Source organism: Rhinatrema bivittatum, chromosome 4 (genome assembly GCF_901001135.1).
Source record: "Rhinatrema bivittatum chromosome 4, aRhiBiv1.1, whole genome shotgun sequence".
NCBI lineage: Eukaryota > Metazoa > Chordata > Amphibia > Gymnophiona > Rhinatrematidae > Rhinatrema > Rhinatrema bivittatum.
In genome coordinates this window covers 375,899,057-375,915,231 of record NC_042618.1, presented here as the reverse complement: position 1 = coordinate 375,915,231, position 16,175 = coordinate 375,899,057, and the positions used below count along the sequence as shown (strand labels likewise).

At 43.2% G+C, this 16,175-nt stretch overlaps 1 protein-coding gene across 1 annotated transcript in view; it reads right to left on the bottom strand.

Annotated features, from left to right (window-relative positions):
- CACNA2D3 (calcium voltage-gated channel auxiliary subunit alpha2delta 3) overlaps positions 1 to 16,175 on the bottom strand; it is a 1,571,161-nt gene that overhangs the window by 1,437,716 nt on the left and 117,270 nt on the right. The gene's annotated exons all lie outside the window — the stretch shown is intronic.

Below are 16,175 nucleotides of genomic sequence, written 5' to 3'. Positions count from 1 at the left end.
ATATTCTCAGTGAGGTGCTAAGCCAAGTGTTGAGGTCATTGTTTAACAAACTGAAAATTAGCATTAAGACTTTGCATTGTATTCAGAATGTTATGGGTAGCCAATGCAAGAAGGGGGGTGGGGAAATGTGATCCCTACTTCCAGTGCTAGTCAGGGGGGGGGGGGGGGCAGTATTCTGGATTAGCTGTAATGGTCGTAAATCTTTTGCAGGAATGCCCAAGTATAATGAGTTACAATAGTCAATTTTTGTTAAAATTAGGAATTGGAGAACCATATAAAAGTCGTAGGTTTCCAGCAATAGTTTTAAGCCATTTTAGCAGTTGCATTTTATAGAATGAGTTATTGGCCAAATGTACCAATTATTATTTTGTTTCTTCTACTGTTTTCCAGACATTTACAGCATTGACCTTTCTTGAGTCTTGTTTTTGTTTTTGGACTGTTCTAGATTAATATTTCCTTTCTTTATTCATTCTGCATAGAGATGTGAATCGTTTTTCAGTACGATATTTCAAAATTCGTCAGATATTGGAGCCTCCCTGAAACAGATAGGAAACCCCACGAATGGTTTGTGTGGTTTTCATATCTGTTTGGGGGGAGGGGAGAAAGGGAACACATCCCAACCCCCCCCCCCCCAAAACCCACCCTGACCCTTTAGATCTAATTGTTTAGCATCCCCCACCCTCCCGACCCGCCAAAAATGTTTAAAGTACCTGGTGGTCTAGCGGGGATCCCGGGAGTGATCTCCCGCTCTTGGGCCATCGGCTGCCAGTAAACAAAATGGTGCAAATGGCCCTTAGCCCTTATCATGTGACAGGGGCTTCTGGTGCCATTGGTCGGCCCCTGTCACATGGTAGGAGCTATGGACAGCCAGCTCCATCTTTAAACATGGCGTGGGCCATCCATTGCTCCTAACATTTGACAGGGGCCGGCCAATGGCACCGGTAGCCTCTGTCACATGGTAAGGGCAAAGGGCCATCAGCTCCATTTTGTTTACTGGCAGCCGACGGCCCGAGAGTGGGAGATCGATCCCGGGATCCCCGTTAGACCACCAAGTATTTTAAAAAACTTTTGGGGGGGTCGGGAGGGCCGCTGGACCACCAGGTACTTAAAGAACATTTTGGGAGGCTCGGGAGGGTGGGGGGATTCTATAGAATTTGATTTTAGGGGTCGGTGAGTTTATCGGGATTGGGATCGGTCGCAGCCAATAAAAAAATGGCTACGATTCCAATCCCGATCCCACGATTACGATTCCGGATATGATTCCGGACCCCTAATCCTGCAATGTTTTCTTCATAACTTCCTTGCCATGAGCTTTTGTGTCATTTTTTCAAAATTAATAAAATATTAATTACAACAACTCGCCCCTTACCAAAAAAAAAATAATTAAAAAACAATCTCGGCTCTGTTACAGATTCTATATGATCTTGTGCAAATAGCTTTACCCCTCCTGCCATAGTTAACCAGATAACAATTATGGTATGGTTTTATCACCAATTCAGAAGCTGTGGAGCAGTGTGTACATCATCTGACTTCGAGTTGACAGTACAGTGGCTGCAATAATCTGAACACAACATCCATAGCAATCCTATCAAAATTAAAGTGCTATGTCGAAATGCAAATTAGTATTAATAACAAAGATGTACTATGTACCTTACATATCTTAATCCTAACCTACAGAACTGTGTCCAATTTTCTTTTTGTTGGGAAGTAGCATAGTGGTTAGTGTGGTGGGCTATGGCCCAAGGAAACTAGCGTTCAAATCCCACTGTTGCTCCTTGTGACCTTAGGCAAGTCACTTTACCCTCTGTTGTCTTAGGTACAAAATTAGATTATAAACCCTGTGGGGATAGGGAAATGCCTATAGTACCTGAATATAATCTACTTTGAGGGGCAAAAAGTAGAATATAAAATAAATGTTTTCATGTCTGCACTGTTTATGCATTTCCAAGGCATCAATTAGAAGTTCCTTAACTTAATCAAAACACTGCTGGCATAGATATTCTGCTTACTTTTTTTTTTAATGAACAATCCTCTGGCTTAATGAACACATTTTTTGTAGCAGGAAATCCAATGTCGACAAATGAATGTCCTATCGGAGACATGTCATAAAGAAAAGCATTGGCACAGACAATCTGCAAATTATTGCTTCGAAATGAATCTGAAAATGATCAGAGGCATCCCAGAGTAATGAATGAGAAAGATAATGCTGTATAGGAAATTATGAGTTACTAGCACTGTATAAGCACATAACAGGAGGCACAACACCATGTAGGGGTGTGCATTCGTTTTGAACTTATATGTAAAACGCTACTTTTTTTTTTTAACTTAAAAAAGTGATGAGGCGAAAACGATTGGATTTCCAACTTATTCAACATGGCTATGTTGAATACGTTGGAAATCGCGATCGTTGATCCTAAATAAAAATGTAAACCCCTCACCCTCCTTAATCCCCCCCAAGACTTACCAAAACTCCCTGGTGGTCCAGTGGGGAGTCAGGAAGCCATTCCTCTATTCCTTTGCGAGGAGCACGTGACGTCCGCGTCACGTCGGAGTGACGCGGCCGTCACGTGGTCCACCGCTGTTCCGCTCCCGGACCCCTCGTTGGACACAAACGGAACTTTTGGCCAGCTTGGGGAGGTCAGGAGGCCCCCCCAAGCTGGCCAAAAGTCCGCTCCCGGACCCCTCGTTGGACACAAACGGAACTTTTGGCCAGCTTGGGGGGGGCCTCCTGACCTCCCCAAGCTGGCCAAAAGTTCCGTTTGTGTCCAACGAGTGGTCCGGGAGCGGAACCGCGGTGGACCACGTGACGGCCGCAGCACTCCGACGTGACGCGGACGTCACGTGCTCCTCGCAAAGGAATAGAGGAATGGATTCCTGACTCCCCGCTGGACCACCAGGGAATTTTGGTAAGTCTTGGGGGGGGATTAAGGAGGGTGAGGGGTTTAAATTTTTATTTAGGGAACCGGTGCACGTATGGACATAGACTCAACTTATGGAATTCTCCATATGTCCATATTGACCAAAATTGACCCCCCTTTTCGACTTATGGACTTATGAACATAAACTTTTTGTCTGCACATCCCTAACACCATGCATAACAGATGTAATAAAACTTATGTAAGGGACCCTCTAGGTCCCTCACTATCTATTTTGCTCCTATCTTAAACCCTAAATTAGGATTAGGTAGGAGGTAGTAGTTTGCTGACCATCCCTTAGGTGCACCTCCAGAAAGGCTTGCCTGGTTTTGTCAGCCTGTCTGTATAAAAGCAGGCACAGCACGAGGAGCAGTGTGGCATTTTGAGTTCAAGCTTTGTAAAGTAGGACAGCATTGAAGTGGTTTACAATTTAGATCCCACAGCCTGATCCAGGGGGATCAGGGGGAAAGACTTATCCCTGGCCAATCTCCCACCCCCCAGATCCAAAAGGGAGGGTTTTGTGAGAGGGAAAAAGGAGTTTTTGAGAGAGCTGTGTTGTTTTTTGAGAAGAGTTTTTATTTTCTTTTTGGACCCTGATCCTACCTAGCTCACAGCAGCGAAAATCAGCAGATGTCTAGCGTTAGCTGACCGCTCTACTAGGAGAATCTTTCACAGGCGTATAGTAGTTAACAGACCGCACTACCCAGAAATAAATTAGTCCACTACAGTCCACGAATACAGATGCCAAGTCAACCTGAAGAAGGAGTTATCGCTCCAAAACATTGCAGTGTCGGATTGACTACGGAATGCAATGAAAAGTTTATGTGGACTTCTTTCAGATAAGTGCATTCCATAACTTCATTTTGAAGAATCAAAGAACTTTTTCAGTGATCTTATGATTATAAAGCCCTAGTGCTGTTTCAGAGCTTATTACATAAAAAAACTATAGCTGCTTCGCGGTGCTATATGAAGGTCACTATATATTAGATAAGTCCTCTCTCATAGCAAGTTTGATTTATATACAGTTCGTTTGCTCATGCTATGTTTTGGGTGTTGATTTAATGGCATTTCTATTTCCAGCATTGGTGAGGTAAGCAGGCTTGTGTTTGTTAATTTGATTGAAATTACTACTACTACTACTAATACTTAACATTTCTATAGCGCTACACAACATATGCAGCGCTGTACAAACATACAAATATAAATACAAACTACAAAAGAATAGCCAGAATCCAAAAGTGAATCTATCCTCCAGCAAGCTAAAGACCGCTCATGGTGTCAGTCTGGGGTTTCTGCGCTAAGTACACACACAGATAGAGACCTGCACCAGAAGGGAAAAAAAGGATTTTTTTTTTGAGGGGGGGGGGGGGGCCTGACTGCAACTGCAGGCCAGAAGCTAATTTTCAGCAGGCTAAGGGGGCTAGCTCTGTCTAGATAGACAGAGAACTAAGTCAGTAACAGCCGAACAGGCTAGGAATTTGTTTTCTATGTTTCTTCCTGAGACAAGGGGAAGTTGTGTTCATGGGATCCTGAAAAAATATGCCCTTCTGGTAATATCTGCCACTCTCCCCTGAGTTCCAGCACCCTCAAGATACTCTTACCAGATTGAAACAAATATCAGTGTCTCCTTTAAAGTATTCTGCAGATGTTTATCCAGGCCTCTCTCTGTTTGTATTCCTCTCCACCTGAACTGCAGCAAGAAAAGCCTCTGTGGTACTAAGACTTATTAACTGATATGGAATGATTAGTGCAGACCCTTGCTTAAGGGCAGCAGCAACTCCAGAAAATGCTTCAAATTCTATATGAATAATTTAACCAGCAACAAGGGGTGCTGGCACAGCAATAAGGGAGCTGATACAGATAGCCCAAGCAATGCAAGCCACCCCAGCATGGCCAGCCCCATTGCCTCTGGTCTTGTTTAAAATGAAAACAAGAGAAGACCCAGATATGTTCTTAAGGAATTTTGAGAGAACCGCCCACATTGCTGACTGGCCTGCAGCCAGCTAGATCATCTACTTGCTTACAGGCATAAGCCAAGCAGCTTTTCAGGCTGCCAACCCATATGGAAGAGCCAGTTATTCAAAAGTCAAAAACACCATCCTGGAAAGTGCAGGTTACACTACAGAAACATAACAGCAACAATTCCAGTGAGGCAACCTACAGCCTGGGGAAAGTCCACATGCCCTCTCCCACTGACTAAAGGATGCCAGATGGATGCGACTACACTACAGCCAGAGGTGAAAACAGGTCTTTCTGGAACAGTTCCTGGATGGGCTGGACAAGCCCATGTGGAACTGAGTGCCAACACTGAGAGCTCACCCTGGAGAAAGCATTGAAATTGGCATATGCTTCCAACAGGCTCAGTTGATACCGGAACTAATATGGGAGCTAGAAAGGCAACCCGCACTGTGTCCCTGGCATGGGAGTGAGAGGTTAAGATCCCAACAGTCCTCAGAGCAGAACAGCACTGGTTCCATACTACACTTACAGACTCCAGGCCAGGCAGTTTGTTTTAACTGTGGGAAGAGGGGTCATTTTGCCAAGGATGAAGAGAGTGAACCTATGGATATTAGAGATGTGAATTGGAACCGGAATCGGTTCCGATTCTGGTTCCGATTCACATCGTTAATTTTTTTTTGTGCGGCCCAATCACGGTTTTGTTTATCGGCTGCGCCCGAGCCGATAAACAAAAAAACCCACCCGACTCTTTAAAACTGTTCCCTTAGCTTTCCCCACCATCCCGAAACCCCCCAAAACTTTTTATAAGTACCTGGTGGTCCAGGTAGGAGAAATGGATGGCCGGCGCCATCTTAGAAAATGGCATGGGCCATCCATTGCTCCTTACTTGTGACAGGGGCCGACCAATGGCACCGGTAGCCCCTGTCACATGGTAAGGGCAAAGGGCCACCGGTGCCATTTTGTTTACTGGCAGCCGACGGCCCGAGAGCAGGAGATCGCTCCCGGGACCCTCCTGGACCACCAGGGCTTTTAGTAATTATTTGGGGGGAATCAGGATGGTGGGGGGGGGGGTTTGTATTTAAGTAAATTTGAAGGGTTGGGGTGGGGGGTTTTTTTCCTGTTTTTTTTGTCGAAAATTGCCGAGAAAAAAAAAATGACCTGTTGGAAAACGAAGTTTTCCACGGGTCACCCGACCTGAAGCCCGACCCGGCAGATAAAAACAAAGCACATCTCTATTGTGAAGTAACATGAACCCCACAAAATCTATCATAATGTAACAGAGGTAACACAAAGGACTTAAACAACAAGAACCCTACCTGTGAAAAAGCACAGGTAAATATTACACTGGGTCCCAGAATAACAGTACACCACCTACTGGGGAAACGAAAATAACTCAGTTGCTATAGATCCCTACACAGCACTACACGCTAGCAGAATCTCTCATCTTGGTCACATGCACAGAGCAGAGACATGCCCTAACCAAATACAGAACAAAGGATCACAAATTAGACAAAAACTGAGATGGAAACCACAAGAAGCCAGACTCTCTGTATAACAATGGAAAAACAGAACCACCATTGTTCATAAAACAAATAAAATCAAGAAACATAAAACATCAATTATAATGGTAAAACCAATCTAATAAAATAATATTTAAAGCTACTGACAAATAGAATAACTTCTATTAATTAAAATCATATACATTTTTTTTAAATCTCCCAAGCACCGATAAAATATTTCAAAACAGCACATATATCAAATAACACCAAATAAATGGCGGGCATGGCCGGTGCCATCTTCAAAAATGGCGTGGGCATGGCCTGCGCCATCTTTATAGATGGTGCCGGCCATCCAGTGCTCCTACCATGTGACAGGGGCCGGCCAATGGCACGGATACCCTGTCACATGGTAAGGGCAAAAGGCCATCGGCACCATTTTTATTAGTGGCAGCCGACGGCCCGAGAGCGGGAGATCGCTCCCGGTGCCCCCACTGGACCACTAGGTAATTTTAAAATGTTTTTTGGGGGGTCGGAAGAGTGGGGGAGGCTAAGGGGTCAGTTTTAAAGGATCGGGGTGGGGGTTTTTTTATTGGGCCATCGGTGCCATTTTTATTAGTGGCAGCCGACGGCCCGAGAGTGGGCGATCGGTCCTGGGGCTTCCACTGGACCACCAGGTGATTTTAAAACGTTTTGGGGGGGTTGGGAGTGTGGGGGAAGGTAAGGGATTAGTTTTAAAGGGTTGGGGTGGGTTTAGGGGTTGTTTTGGTGTGCCGGTTTTCCCGCCCTCCCCCCAAATAACTCCCATTAGTGGACACAAACCCGATTAACGATTTTTCACGATAAATTGGGGGAATTTCTATTGTATCACACTCTTTAACGATTTTTGATGATTTAAAAAATATTAGACGATATTTTAAATCGTCAAAAAACGATTCACATCCCTACTGCTGTCACTGCTGCTGCGTGGCTATTGGGGAGTGCCGATTGCTGCTACTGGCACTGAAACCCATTCTGCTGCCTCCTCTGTGCAGGCTCCGTTGTATTAAACATTTGTGGGGCTTCCAGTTCCTCCATGTTGATCTCATACATTGAGAAATTGGCTTAGAGAAAGTGCTACTCTTGCACATTCCCAAAGATAACATATGCTAATCAATAAAATATATTTTTTTTTTACCTTTGCTGTCTGATCTTAGTTTTCTAATCGGTTGGTCACAGGCATTTTTTTTCCACCTTCCCTTTCTTGTTTTTTTGCCAATTCTTTGTACAGAAGGAAGAGTACTCAATGTGATTTACTTTGATTTCAGCAAAGCTTTTTATACAGTCCTGCATAGGTTTGTGAATAAAATGAGAAGCTTGGGAGTGGGTACCAAGTTGATGGAGTGGATTACAAACTGGTTGACTGACAGGAGACAGCATGTAATGGTAAATGAAACCTATTCTGAAGAGGGAATGGTGTTAAGTGGAGTGCCACTGGAATCTGTTTTGGGATGGGTTCTGTTCAATTTCTTTGTGAGCTATTTGCAAAATGAATAGAAAGTAAAGTTTGTCTATTTGCAGATGATACGAAGATCTGCAATAGATTGGACATGCCTGAAGCAGTAGAGAGAATGAAATGATTTAAGAAAGCTTGAAGAGTAGTCAAAGTCTTGGCAGATGGAATTCAATGCTAAGAAGAACCGATATGATATGTCTACATGAATGTCGGCATAAAACATTTTTAAATAAATAAATAAATAAAATATGAAGTGCAGAGTAAAGCATCTGGGATGTGATAATCCATAAGAGCTTTATGTGATGGGGTGAATGACTAATTTGCATGAACTATTACCTTGGGGTAATAGTTTCTGGCAATCTGAAGGTGGTGAAGCAATGTGACAAGATGATAGCTAAATTCAGAAGAATGCTGGGCTGCATAGAGGTAGGAATAACTAGCGAGAAAAAGGAGGTGATAATACCCTTGTACAGATCCTTGGTGAGGCCTCACCAGGAGTACTTTGTTCAGTTCTGGAGAACGTATCCCAAAAGGATAAGGACAGGATGGAGGAGGTCCAGAAAAGGGCAATCAAAATGGCGTGGGGTCTGTATCAGAAGATTTATAAGAAGAGGCAGAAGGATCTAAATATATATATACCCTGGAAGAGAGGAGGTCCAAGGGAGATATAATAAAGGCCTTCAAATACTTGAATGTTTTTTTTGTGCATGATCTTCAAACGTTTTCCATTGGAAAGGAAAACTGTAGAATTAGGGGTCATGAAATGAAACTCCACGGGGGGACAACTCAGAACCAACATCAGAACCAATAAGCCTTGATGCTTTAAAAGCAACTGAAACATTGTTCCCTGCTTCAACAGCAGGGGGAAAAATGAAATTGATTCAGACAACAACCAAGAGGGCCCCAATTTCTATGGTCTGGGACATAAAGGAAAAAGTACAGGACTTCTTCTATGGCCAAGTTCACAAGAAAAACACATCAAGCAACACTATGAATGTTCAAGAAGGCTCATCACCCAGTAAAAAATGTTACTAGCTGAAATTTTTATGGGTATCATAAGGTTTGGGGATAACTGCACAGTTAATATTTCTTCACAGAGAGGGTGGTGGATGCCTGGAATGACCTTCTGGAGGAAGTGGTGAAGACTAAAAACATGAGGGATTTCAAATGGGCATGGGATAAACATTGTGGATCACTAAAGGCTAGAGGAGGGAATGAATGAGAAAAAAGCATGGGGCTAGTGGGCCTGGGGGGTAACCTGCACAGAGTGGCATTTACTACCATAGGAAGCTTGCTGGGCAGACTGGGTGGACCATTTGGTCTTTTTCTGCAGTCATTGCTATGTTACTATGATATGTTACTATGTTAGGAAATACTTATTCATGGATGTCTGGAATGCCCTTCTGGAAGAGGTGGTGAGGATGAAAAGAGTACACAAATTCAAAAAGGCATGGGAGAAACTCTGAGGTTGGAAATGAAGAAAAAGATGTATGAGGGTAACCAGTTACTACCCTTAACAGAAGTCATGGGGTTTACTACCCTTAACTAATTAGTCTTGATGCTTTGAAAGCAACTGCAACATCACTCTTTGCTTCGACGGCATGGGAAAAAGGGAACTGGATTCAGACGACAGCCAACCCTGGGCCCCGACCCCTATATTTTTTCTGATTCTGTAATACTTCTCATTGGGGTGGATTTTCGAAAGGCCACGCATGTAAAATCAGGCCTTTATGCACGTGGCCGGGCCTAGCCTATTTTCAAAAAGGCCCGGCCACGCGCGTAAAGACCAGTATGCGCATAAGCGCAGGCCTTCCTAAAAGGGGCAGGCCGGGGGGTGGGTGTTTTTGGGGCGGGGCAGTCCGGGGGCGGGGCAGGGCTAGAGGCGCCCGGTACAGCGGCCATTTACCGCTGTGCCGGGGATCGCATGCTGGCAGGGTCCCGGGGCGCACAGCTTGCTTCTACTCCTTTGCAGGAGCAAAAGGTAAAATATAAAAAATTGGGGTAGCTAGGATAGGGATAGGGGGAGTTCAGGATAGGGGAAGGGCAAAGGAGGTTAGGGTAGGGGGTTGGGAACTTTCCTCCTAGTCCACTCCATGCGTATGTGCAAAATTATATCCCCCTCCTTGCGCGTGCCAACCAGGAATTTTACAATCTTATTTGTTGTGTTTTCTCAATAGGACATGCATTAATGGTAAATTACTGTCTTTCATAAGGAGGGGTATTGTGTCTGCCAGTAAAGGGAGTTTGTTTTGCTTTTACTGAGATGTCATCGGAACCAGAATATCTTTTTTGTATTGTGAGCTGTACAGGGTAATGCCCTAGTTCTGCTCTGCACCCATTGTTGGGGGTCAAGGGGGCTCCTGAGGATGCAGAGTGCATGTTTACATTTAGCCTCGTGACGGTCACATGTTCAGTCTATCACGCATGTGAGAACCATCTGTCAGATGTGTCCCAGCCGAAAAAAGGTTGAGAACCACTGCCCTAGAGAACAGCACTCTAGCAGAAAGCTCCATTTCCTCCAAGTGAGATTTTGCATAATTACTCAGTTTATATTTCCAAAATACAACTTTAGTTATCTTTGCTTATGCTATAAGCAAAGAATTGCTGATGTTGTACAAGTTGTGAGTAATGTGTTGCTTCTCTTTGCTGCTGACAAAATACTCTTAGAAACATCTGCTATACAAAAAAAAGCCATCTTTAAAAAATATATTTAATACATAAATCAGTGAAACATGGACCTTTGATTTCAGAAGATAATATATGATGCCATTCCCTCCAAAGGAGTCAGAAATCTTTGAAAAAAAATGTAGTTTGTTTCTTGGTTTTTGGTAACATTATCAAAGCATGGTTCATTTATTTGTACTTTTAAAATTTTAATTTAACTGGTCCTAAATGACTTTACATTCTTCTTGTTTGAAAAAAAAATGCTGGTTATATTATGAACCTCTTTCAGAGAAAAATCTTTCTTGTTAGGTGTCAACCAGTTACTTTGAATAAGATCAGAATTCCCTTCTTTCTCCCCTCATCTCTGAGGTTCATTTCTACCCACCAAAAGGAAGAGCTCGTTTGACTCTGGCTCAGATGCATTCCAGGCCACTAATAACGGGGGTAAATGGAGCTTAACTCTAATTATCACTTTTGAGCCAATATTGGCCATCTGGGACACAAGACTGAAGATATCTCACAAAACCAACTTACAAAATATCCACCCTTTCTGTGTGAATGCTAAAGAGTTCTTATTTTCTTTGCAACTGGGGAGGAATGAAGAGGTAGCCTTATATAACATAGCTGTGATCTGGCAGAGACCTGGCGTCTCATTAGCCTTTCACCACAATCTCATTGGATTATATGGAGTCCTGCGAGAAGCTGGGTGAAGATTCTGACCTCAAGTTGTCCACTGCTGACCCATGATTTGGAGCACAGTCTGCACCAGGTCAAGTACAGGCCCAGCGGATACACTAGGCATCCACCTAAAGCACCACAGTGCTGGGGTTGGCAGAACAATGGCATCTCTGCCTTCTTGCCCCCATGGCCCAGAAGAAGAAGTGGTATCCTGTGGGCCTGCAGGGGCAGGAAGGAGGAGATTGATTTTGATGCTCTGGTTGTTATGAGGAATGGTAAGATTTCAGTTTTTCTATTATTGCACTGAATATAGAGTCTGGCTTCTTGCATTTCCAGTTCAGTTTTGCACATTTCTATTTTTACTTTATGGTCTCCTTATTCTGTATTTAGTGAGGGTGTTTCTGTGTTCTGAATGTGTGACTGAGGTGAGGGATTCTGCTAGCATGTAGTTTCTGTGTAGAGATCTATAGTAGCCTAGTTAGTTTGTTCTGTTTTTCTAATAGAAGGTATAGGTGTTTTAGGGCATGGAGTAACATTTGCAGTGTTGTCTTTTAATAGGTAGGGTTGTTATTGTTTGAGTGCTAGCAAGTAGTGCTGTTCTTGTATGCGAGGTTTACTATATTGTAATTACAATTCAGTTTCCTCATAGCTTTCTGAGGGCCAAGCCAATGCCCAACATGGATTACAAGGTTTAGTATTATATGGGCTCCAAGTAGTTTTATTTATTTATTTATTTTTTGCAGGGTTTTCTGGTTGTTGTAAGTGATATTTTTGCCTCAAGACTGTACTTTGAATGTCCTTTTTCATGCAAAATCTGTTTTTTATACATGTATGTTTTATTTTTGTGTGTTGGGAGGGCATGATGGGAGAAGGATGAGCTCAAAGCTGTAAGGTTCACCTAGGGTGCCTAATATCCTTGTCCCAGCCCTGCCAACATGCCCATCCTTAGCTATAATAGAGTGAATATTATTCTTGTAGCAGTGCAGCATATCAACAGTCATCAGCTCATACTGTCAAGTGAGTGGCAGAGCATTTTATACTTTACATTGAAATTGGCCTCTAATTGCTTGAATATGTTAATAGCCATCAATTATCCGTCATTTATAATAGCTCTAATTTTCAGTTGCCGTATCTGAAGATTATAAGAAGCACTTGAAAAAAATTAACTAATGCAAGCAGGATAGTATGAGTTGTACCAGATAAACAGTTGCACTATCATCACAGTATCAGAACCCTTGTATTAGAGAAAGTGAAACATAATCAAGATTTATTTTTTATGGCAAATTTTACTTTATTTACAGTGGCCATCTCTTACCACACTATTTTTAAGGTGAGCTGATTTTCAATTAAATTGTTGGATGCCTGTGGTTAGAGCTATACCCTATCTAAAGATGTGCATTGTTTTTTTTATGAACTAAAATATCATATGACATTTCCTAATTCGTCATGTCCCCGAAAATGATAGGAAAACCTCACGAAATTTCGTGTGGTTTTCTTATCATTTTGGGGGGGGGGGGGAGAAAGGGCACACAGAAAAAAAAAACCCCAAACCCACCCCAACCCTTCAGGTCTAATTATTTACAATCCCCCACCCTCCCAACCCCCCCAAAACTTGCCTAAAGTCCCTGGTAGTCCAGCGGGGGTCTCGGGAGCGATGTCCCCCTCTCAGGCCATCAGCTGCCAATAATCAAAATGGCGCCGATGGCCCTTTGCCCTTACCATATGACAGGGGCTATCGGTGCCATTGGCCGGCCCCTGTCACATGGTAGGAGCAATGGATAGCCCGCGCCATTTTTTAAGATGGCGCCGGCCATCCATTGCTCCTACCATGTGACAGTGGGCAGCCAATGGCACTGAAAGCCCCTGTCACATGGTAAAGGCAAAGGGCCACCTGCGCCATTTTTTTTACTGGCAACCGACAGTTCGAGAGCGGGAGATTGCTCCCGGGACCCCCGCTGGAACACCAGGGACTTTAGGCAAGTTTTGGGGGTGTCAGGAGGGTGGGGGATTGTAAATAATTAAATCTGAAGGATCGGGGTGGGGGGGGGTTTGGATCGGGACAGCCGAAAAAAAACTGGTCAGAACCGCAGGAAACGAAATTTCCCGCGGTTCTACGAAACCAGAAACCATTGCCAGTACGATACACATCTCTACCCCTATCTAACACTTTCACAGTCACTTAGAAGTTAATATCGAGCTGTACAGGGAGCACAAAATTAACCAGGATATTCAGCTGGACTTAATCAGGTAAGGCTCTCACTGAATAGACCTGTGTAATGTTAGCTGAGTTACCTTAACTGGTTAAATTTAGGACAGTGTTTGAAACGGCCAGACTTCCTTGCTCTTGGAATGCCTCTAATGCCACCTCCTTTTGTGCTGGTAAGTTTTAGCCGGGTAATGACGACTCAGCTAAAACGTAATCATTTGGCCCTGCTCCTCCTGCCCTGCATCTTTCCGGGTTCAATGCTCTGTTGGCTGTTGCCGCTCTCTACATTCTGTACCTTGGGGTTTCAATGACACTCTTCTTCCTGCCTTCCTCTACACTCTGTTCCTTGGAGTGTTGATGCCACCCTTCCTCCTGCCTTGATCTGCACCTATGCTTTGGTGTTTTAATGTTAGTGTAACTGCTGCTTTGCCCTCTCTTGCAGAGCTGTGATGGTTTTGCCTTCACTCCTGCTGCTTTGGCCCTTCCTCAATACTTTGAATTTCAGGATTAGTTGCACATGACACAGAAGACACGTCATCCTGATCCAATCAACTGTATCATTGGTTTTGATCTTCTGGATGTACTGTTCAGACTTGCTTAAGTACCAGCTAGTATTGTCTCCTGCACGCTTGCTGATTGTGAACAAACAGCTCTGTGCTGCAGGGCTGCAGAGGAGAACAGGAAGAAAATGATTCTGTCTCCCTGCCATTGCTCCAGTCTCCCCTGTGTCTGACCAAAGGGCTGCAGGAGGACCAGAAAGCAGCAGCAGCAGTGTAGGACAGATAGGCTTCCTGCCTTTTGCTTGCACTGAGGTGCAGTGAGGATGGAGAGAGGAAGGGAGGGAATTGCTGGCTGGGAGATGGGATGATACCGTTGGGGGAGTTAGAATGTATTTATTTACTATTGCACTTATTTTCTACTACATCCAATAAAACTGAGCAGAGAATACTGCTGAAGGGTCTGGAATAAGAACAGATAGATGGAATCCTGGCTGAGAGAGTAGCAAAACTGTGAGGGGAAGAGGGGCGGAGGAAAGAGGCCAATAGTGGAACTCTGGGGAAAAAAGAGGGAGAGGAGTTGATAGGGCAGAGAGAGAGGACATGGATTATGATAAGAAGAGATTCTAGAGTGAGTGGTTAAGTGAAGGGAATTTAAGAGATAAAAGAGAGGTGAAGAGGACTAGGAAAGGATCAAGACAGGAATTTGATGAGTGAAATGATCAAATTTGCAGATGACACAAAATTATTCAGACTAGTTAAGTCACAAGCGGATTGTGAGGAGGACTTTGCGAGACTGGAAGATTGGGCATCCAAATGGCAGCTCAAATATAATGTGGACAAGTGCAAGGCGATGCATATAGGAAAAAATAACCCTTGCTGTAGTTAGGTTCCATATTAGGATCTGGGCATCATAGTTGATATTACATTCAAATCATCGGCTCAGTGTGCTGTGGCGATCAAAAAAAGCAAACAGAATGTTAGGAATTATTAGGAAGGGAATGACAAACAAAATGAGGATGTCATAATGCCACTGTATTGCTCCATGGTGAGACCGCACCTTGAATACTGTGTACAATTCTGGTTGCTGCATCTCAAAAAAGATATAGTTGCACTGAAAAAAGTAAAGAGAAGGGCGACCAAAATGATAAAGGGGCCGCCCCACCTCCTGGATCTAGAAATAGAACTCCTCCATTCCCTATTGCCTGCCTCCCACCCTTTTCCAAGATCTTCCCCTTGGGGGTGTGAGAGGTTGGTGAATGGTGAGAGTCTGTGGGTGTGACACTCTCTCTCTCAGGGCTGATAAAAGGGTATTAGATGCCCTAGAATAACCTTACAGCTTTTCATTCCCCCTTCCCTCCCCTCCCCACCCTACATAATTAAAACTTATGCAGTCTTTTCCATTTTAAAATGTATTAACTTCCCCAACGTAAAAGGCAGATTGCATATGGAAAATAGACATTCAGGGGGTCATTTTCAAAGGAGTTACGCATGTAAATGTGACATACTATCGTAGCAATTTTCAAAAGCTATTTACTCGAGTAAAGTGCACTTACTTGAGTAAATCCTATGGACAATTCAATGGCATATATTGTAGCAATTTTGAAAAGCCCACTTACTTGAGTAAAGTGTATTTACTCGAGCAAAAACCAGTTTTGCTCGAGTAAATGCTTTTTAAAATCTACCCCTCAAAGTTCAATCTTCTGAAATAAAAATATCACTTCAACAACATATATATTATATAGGCATACACTGCAAAAAAGCACACTTTCAATAATAATAGTTTAATAGACTTAATAAACTACCATTCTCATAGTAATCAAGGCAGTTTACTGGATCCCATATGGTATTAGGCCTATGGTAAAGTGCACTGGGTGTGGACTTGGCCCACAGAAAGCCAGGAATAAATTGAACTAAATTTCCAATATAGTAAGTCTTCCATATCATAATTGCCAGCACTTAACCTATGAAAAGCCATACTGCAAATATTACATCAGGCCCTAAACACCAATACACCTCCTATTAGGAAAACAGATTAAAGCCAGGTTGTTTTAAATCCCCACACAGAAACTACATGCTAGCAGAATACCTAAAGCCTCAGTCACAAGCAGAACACAGATAGACTCTCACTAAATACAGAATAAAGAGATCATAAAATATAAATTGAAAGGTGCAGACAAAAATTCAACTGGAAATCACAAGAAGCCAAACTCTGTAAACAATGCAAACACAATAAAAAAAAAAATAAAACATTAAACATACCAA